Genomic DNA, 7,660 nt, shown 5'->3' with positions numbered 1-7,660 from the left:
TTCTTCTAGACTGTGAGGAAGACCTGCAAGAGCTGGCCATGTCTGCTTTGCTCACTGCTGCACCACCCATAACTCCCATAGTGCCAATTACATGGGGACAGCCATGAAATGCTGTAGAATGAGAGTCAAATGCTGTATTATTAGGCCATCCTAGCAAAAAAGCAGGTACATAGGGAAAGAGATCTGCCAGGTATGGTGGTTCACGCCTGTAATCTCAGCACTTTGAGAGGCCAAGGTGGGAGAATTGCTTGAGGCCAGGAGTTCGAGACCAGCCTGGGCAACATAGAGACCTCATCTCTACAAAACATTAAAAAAATTAGCCAGGTGTGGTGGCACACCACTGTAGTCCCAGCTACTCAGGAGGCTGAGGTGGGAAGGATTGCATAAGCCAAGGAGTTGGAGGCTGCAGTGAGCTGTTATCATCCTACTGCACTCCAACAGAGTGAGACCCTGACTCAAAAGAAAAAAAGAAAAGAAAAAAGAGTAAATCCATGTGGCAATTTATTGCAAAGGGATAAACACTTGAAGGGAAGCAAAACAACTCCATCTCAATAGAGTCTGAACAGCTTCCTAGACTAAGTCACTCAGGTAGAAGTTAATAAAAATGAGTGTTTACTCCAGCAGCTCAACAAGAAAAACTTCTCAAGAGGCAAATAGGACATTTGGAACTCATCTTGTGACCTGGCAGACTATTGACCCTGAATACAAATATTTTCTTCAGAATTATGCCAACCCTGACGAAATGTCATTGGGATAGTATTATCTGGAACAAATTATATTCAGCCAAATTAACTCCTTGGTTAATTATCTATACAATGTAGTGAACACATTTCGGATTATTCCCATCAAATGTGATTTTTTGGTGACTTAATTCTATCTTATTTTTTATCTATGCCAGATTGTGAGGTTTTAGCCACTGTCAGTTTGATTTTTGCTACATTGAGATCTAGCAGAGTGGTTGTTAAGAACTAGATAGCCGGGCTCGGTGGCTCAGCCTGTAATCCCACACCTTTCGGAGGCTGAGGTGAGTGGATTGCCTGAGCCCGCGGGTTCGAGACCCACCTGGGCAGCAAGACCTCATCTCTACAATAAATCAAAAAATCAGCCGGGCGTGGTAGCGTGCGCCTGTAATTTCAGCTACTTGGAAGGCCGAGGCGGAAGGATCGCCGGAGCCCAGCAGGTTGAGGCTGTGGTGGCTGGGAGTGGCCACTGCACTCCAGTCTGGGCGACAGAGTGAGACTCCAACTCAAAAAAAAAAAAAAAAAAAAAAAAGAACTCGATAAAAGACAGAGTTTGTGGCCAAACACATCAGTGCTCAGCTCCCTCTTTAATCTTGAGGAGATGGATCCACCCTTTTCCTCTAATTTACCTTCTAAATAAACTTTTTCTAACCAAAAGAAAAAAAGACAGTTTGTATTTATTTCGGCACAGAGAGCATTAGCAGGGCAAAGGTGCAGGAGCTGGTTGCATTGTGGGGTGATAAAGTCCTGTCTTCCCAAAAGGCCCAAAAGGGACTGCACCTGGGGTCTGCAGAAAGCTCAAGGCCAAGTCCCTCAGGGGGACTGTCACATCTCAGGGTGCTAACTCCCCATTTCCTTCCTCTGGGAGCTGGCAGTCCCTCCCTCCTCCCATCCCAAGAGCTCCTACTGGGCCAAATGTTCCTCCCACAACACTGATAACTCAGCCTAGCTTTCTGCCCCTGTCTGTGGGAGAACTTGAGAGAAGAGATCGGGTCTTAGTCCTTTTTGCAGACCCAGAGCCTTATCCAGGACCTGCCTGGCCCAGAGTGGGGGTTCTGTTTCTATTTAATGAGCATCTGGATGGGTGGATGGATGGATGGATGGGGCTACTATAAAAAAGCTACAGGGAAACCCCTTCGGGTCCTCTCCCACTGTGGGAGTTTTTCCATCCTCTCAATAAATCCTGCTTTCTAAAAAAAGAAAGAAAGCTACCTAGCTAGCATATAGTCAGACCCCCAAGATGCTCCAAAACCTAGTCTCTCTAAACCCTAAATGTCGTATCATATCAGAGTCCTAAGCCCAGGAAGGGAAACAAACTAATTTACTGAAGCCCTACCCTAGACCAGGCACTTTCCCTTATCTCATGTAACTCCTATGACAACCCTAAGGGAAAGTATGTTGACCCCCATTTCACAGGTAAGAAAACTGTTCCTCAGAAGAGTAAGTGGATTGTTCGTGTCAGTGTCAGAGGTAGGATTTGAACCCAGGCTAGTCTGATGACAAAACCCTTATGTCATGCTATTTCTGGTAGGCAGTCACGTCACTTCTCCCTGAGGCTCCTGCCTGTTCCCTGAAGACGGAAGTGACTCAGTGGCTCCTCCAGGAAGGTTTCCCCACAAAAATGAAGGGCTTAGGTATGGCAAGCAGGCACTGAGCTCAGAGCGCAGGAATGCAGGGAAGGCTCCTGCCCAGGCTGGCCACCAGGAGGCAGGAAGTGAGGTACCTGGGCCGGAGGTGGGGGACTGCAGCCCACCTCCAGGGGCAGAGCACGGGAGTACCTAGGTGAGAGCTGGGGTGAGGGGAGGAGTGTACAGATGGCATCAGGCTAGAGCTAGGGAGAGGCAGAGGCAGGAGGTAGAGAGAGGACACAGGATAGAGATCAGCACCTCCAGCAAGAGCCCTCCTGGTTTTCACAGCAGCTCTTAGGTGGCAGTGACACTAGACCAAATAAATGAAGACAGAGAGAGGCAGGCAGAAGACAAAGACATGCAGGGAGACAGACATATACACACAACAGAGAAAGAGACACAGCCCACATAATGACGAGAGACAAAACACATTCTCTCTCTCTGTCTCTGTCTCTGTCTCTCTCTCTCTCTCACTGTCTCTCTCTCTCTCTCTCTCTCTCACACACACACACACACACACACACGAAATAGACTTACTGAGATTCTGAGCTCTACACATATCCTGAGATAGATAGACAGATACACACCCACACCCATGTATGGCACCAGGCACCCTCCCTTAGGCATAGACGAAGCCTCAGAGACACACAAAGCACACAGAGACACAATGTCTCCAGTATATTTACACAGCCTCATCCAGGTCACTTCTGCCCTGCCCCTTCTGGGCACTTCTTTCTCTGGGCCCAGGGAAAGTCCGATTAACAACAGCAACAGCTAATGCTTTTGTCAGGCACAGCTAAACACTTTAAACTCATTAGTTCATTTAATCTTTGCCACAATCCTATGAGGTAGATATTATTACCCCATTTTACAAATGAGGAAACAGATTCAGAGATTAAGACACTTGCTTAAGCCCCATAGCTGGTGAGTAGCAAAGCTGGGGTTTGGACCCGAATCAGTGTGACTGTCTTCACCCTCAGTCTATACCCAGTGGGGGCAGGTTTCTGGGTTTCCTCTCCTTGTGAAGAGATCTGGGCTGGGAGAGAAGGGAGTGGGTAGAAAGGACAAACTCTGGGGATGTCTAATTGTAGGGCCGGGATAGGAGGGACCCTTAGGGGGCAGCATTACTCTTGGCCTGGACGGGCTAAGCCCAGTGGGGGGGGGACTGCCCTAGGAGGGGGGTGGCCTGCCCCCGTGGTTGCAGCAGGGCACTGGGGCCAGGCCACAGGCTTCTGTGGGTGATACAGCCGGGAACCCAACTGAGACTGCAGCTCTAAAGGAGCTCTCTGGCCGTCTGGCAGCCATTGTTCCCAGCCTCCAATCAGGAGCACCCACTTCCTGTTATTTTAGGCGGCAGGAAATGACCCTATCCCGCAGCTCAGGCCCCACCACGTCCCTCCCTCAGCCCCTTCAGGGCTGCTCAGGCTGTTGCCCACATGCTGAAGGCAGAAGCCTAACCTCAGGCCAAAGCCTAGAAATGGCCCACATGCCAGACTATTACCGCCACCTGGGTGCAGGGCCGCCTTCTGGTCCAACTGTTTAGACCCCAACCTGGTAGGATTCACAAGGGGCCCAGGGGTCCCCAAGACCAGAATGCCCACAGAAGACCACTTATGGAAGGGAAGCGAGCCAGATTTTGTCACTCGCTGGCTTGGCCATGATAATTCAGCATAGAAGATTGGTGCAAACTTTAGAGTCAGACAGACCTGAGTTCAAATCCTGCCTCTGCCAGTTCCTAGTTGTGTGACTTTAGGCAAATGACTGCATGTCTCTGAGCCTCATCTGCAAAATGGGGATAATGCTAGTCCCTCCCTACTCATGGGATTGTCATGAAGAACAAATGAGACAATGTGCATGACCATGACACACTGAACACTGTGTCTGGCACAGAGAAGGCCCTTAATACATGGAAAAGGGCGATAACAAGTGGGAGATCACTTGTTCCCCTGGGGAGTCTATACCACATCTTCCCTTCTTCTAGAGAGTGAGGAGCACTAATGGGGCAGCAACACCGTGTTCCCTACCCCTGACCATGTTCTCTGCTCCCCTCAGGGCAGAGCTGCAGCTGAGAGGTGAGGAGGAAACACTGGAGGCTGTGCCCCAGGGTGCCAGGCAGAGCTACCACCAGCCAACAAAGCTGCATTATCTGAGCCTGGCTGGTTGGCTCCTTCCCTAGCCCCACAGCCCGGCAGGGACCCAAGGACATGGCTCCCAACTGATTGCAGCCTAACTTCGAGCCCTGGTTAGACCTTAGACCTACCCTGGCGGCCCTCAAATGCTGCCACTCTAGTCTGGACCCAACTTTTACCCCCTTTCCTCTTCCCTCAACCCTGCCCCCCATCCTGGGGAAAAAGGGGGTGGGAGCTAGTCGAGCGCCCTGTCCTCATTTGCAAATGCATGATTGCACATTAGGGGCTCATTAGAGGCCTCATTATTGGGCTCACCAGCCCCAGGACAGGCTGGGAAGCTGTCAGTGGGAGGAGCCAGCTAGGCTAGCTGTTGCATTATAGTCTTGGCCCACTGGGCCAGTCTCTCCAAATTCTGCTCATCCTCTCAAATCTACCTCAAATGCCTCCTCCTCAGTGAAGTCTTCCACAAGCAGAGCCCACTGTCCACTGTGTCACCATTGTGCCTGGTTTCCCTGTAGTGTACATGTCTGCCTCCTCAGTCAAGAGTAGGGACTCTGTCTGACTCACTTCTCGGCCATCCACACAGCCTGTACTGAGCTGGCACGTGGCGGGGCATCAGTATAGGTGTGCTGGACAGCTGGCTGCACCCATTTCTTGGGTCTTCTCTTCCCACTGCCCCATTTCAGATACTGGGGGCCCTCTATTCGCCAGACATATCCTGGCTCATATCTGCCTAGAACTCCCCTCCCTTCTGCCCTCTGTCCTACATTTACCCCCTGAAATTCTAGTCAATCACATCTCCTCCTCAGACCTGTGAAGGAATTAAAAATAATAACAAAAACGAATAGCTAGTATTTATTGAGCACCAACTATGTGCCAGGGCCTAGTCTGCATTATATGTGTTCATCTGATTTAATGATCCCAAGGCCTCTATGAGAAAATGTCTAGCATTATTCTAACTTTACAGAGGAAAACCTTAAGACTTAGGTTAAGCAACTTACCTGAGGTCACACAGTAGTGAATTACGGAGTGACTCTCAGCACCCTCCCCCATATTCCATACCTCCCTGCTGGCACCAATTCCGATGTACATAACCACAATAATGGTAATAACACTTTATTGTGGGTGGCTGATGTCTGTGTGCCAGGTTCCTTTGGTTACATCATCTTTAACCCTCACGTTAACCCCACGAGATTGATAACACTACCCCCATTTTCCGGGAGCAGAAGCTGTGACTCCAGGAGGTAAGTCACTTGCTCCACAGTCCAGCAGCCAGTAAATGGCAAACTGGGTAGGTCTTCTGACCCAAAAGTGTCCCTTGCTCTATGCTGCCTCCTGTTACTACTCAGTGTGCAAATGCAAACAGGGAACTCAAAAGGGGGCAGGGATCATGTCACATGCTCTCAGAGACTCGGACTCAGGCCTCAGACTCTCACACAGCACATGTGTGGGTGCAACATTTACTCTCAGAAGCCCTCTCCTCATAGGGGACTTCTGTCACCTTCAACTTCTCTCTGTGTAGGGGCCAGCCACCATCCTGATCCAGGTTCTCATGTAAAGCCATCTAGATCGCTGTGCACAGAGGAGTCTTCCCAATCCAGGACCCTTGTTTGCAGGCCCCCACCCCAGGCTCCCAAGTACAGCCAAGCATCCCATTCATGCCCTCATATGTAGTTCAGGTAACTCGAGTGCCTTGATTATAAACTAGCCACTAGCTCAGGCTCTCTGTATCCCAGTCACCACCCCATTCAGGCCCGCACGGACACACCAGTGTCAGGGGCCCTCAGGTGCTGAGAGATGGACTCAGGCTGGGCCCCCTCTCAGGCTCAGCCAACCCAAGAAAGACCCAGGCACCCTTGCTTCCAGTATAGCCTACAAACCTCCTGAAACCCACTGGTCTGATGGTGACCTCCCCTCAGTGTTCTTCCAGCTCCCACACCCACACAGTCCCCTGGAAGCACCCATGCTGGCACAGGGAGGAGCCCACCCACAGCCAAGTGGCTCCACCTTATCCTGGGCTCTCCACACCCACGGACACTGTTTCATCCTGGGCCTATGCCCCAGGGGGCAGGGAAGTGACAGGATTAGGTTCAGGACTCCATGGGGGTGTGGGGATGGGGTCACCTCTTCCCTGAGTCATTGGAAACACAACTTGGGTCCTCAGTGATCATGTTCTTCCCTCCCCTTCCAGGAAGAAAGGAAAAGAGAAATTGTCTCCTTCCAACACCAGGTCCACCCAGAAACCTGTCCCCACCCCCTCATCAGCTGCTCCCAGATGGAATGGGATTTGCAGAAGTCCTGGACACTCTTGGTTGGTGGGGTGAGGGAGGGGAGGGGAGCTTTGGTGGTCCGGGGTGTGGGGAAAGAGGGAGGGAGGGAAGGAGGGAGTGGAGGGAGGGAGGGAGAGAGAGAGAACACGAGTTTGAAAGACAGTAAGGGGGAGGAGGTATCAAAAGCCTCTGGCTTAGGAATGATGTGGCAGGTCCCCGGAGTGCCGGCTTTGAGTCTTTGCCTCACTCTCCAGTGAGAGATTCAGGCCCAGAGGGCCTGGGCAGAATAAGCAGATTTACTTCTGTCCCCCTCCTCTCCAAATCGGGCTGGGTGGGCTCCGGAGTAGGCCGGGCTGCAGGGGAGGCGGCCCACTCCCCAGCTCCCGCCCTCGCCCCAAACAATGCCGCCTCCCCCTCCCCCTCGCCTTTATCCGGCGGGTTACTTGGCAGCCGCCGCTAGAGACCTCCCTCTCCCCACCCCTCCCCGCCCAGCCCGCCCGCAGCAGCAACAGGCCCTTTGCGCGGCAGCTGGACGGATGGAATGGGGGCGAGGTCTAGGCCGGGGCCTGAGGGGGTAGGGGCGCCAGGGCCTAGGCCCTGCTTTGCTCGGCGCCAGGCCTGACAGTCTGGACCCTCGACACACATTCAGGCTGGGGTCACATGTGTCACGGGGGATCGGGAAGGGGACGGAAGCCCCAGCTCTGTAGAGGAGGATCTTCAGGGCCTGGGGTGGATCGGGAAGGGAGGCGGGGGCGGGGGAAGCCGAAATGGCTCCAAGCTGGGGCGGAAGGGTCACCCCAACAACTCCGGAGCGGGGTCCCCGCGGATCCCGACGCCCAGCGCGTCCGGCGCCCAGAGTGGGGGAGGGGGCAGCTGTCAGAAGATGCGTCGGG

Source organism: Carlito syrichta, unplaced genomic scaffold (genome assembly GCF_000164805.1).
Source record: "Carlito syrichta isolate Samal-C Ts95f unplaced genomic scaffold, Tarsius_syrichta-2.0.1 Scaffold304465, whole genome shotgun sequence".
Classification (NCBI taxonomy): Eukaryota; Metazoa; Chordata; class Mammalia; order Primates; family Tarsiidae; genus Carlito; species Carlito syrichta.
The sequence above is the reverse complement of the archived record's forward strand: the minus strand, read 5'-3'. Positions refer to the sequence as shown.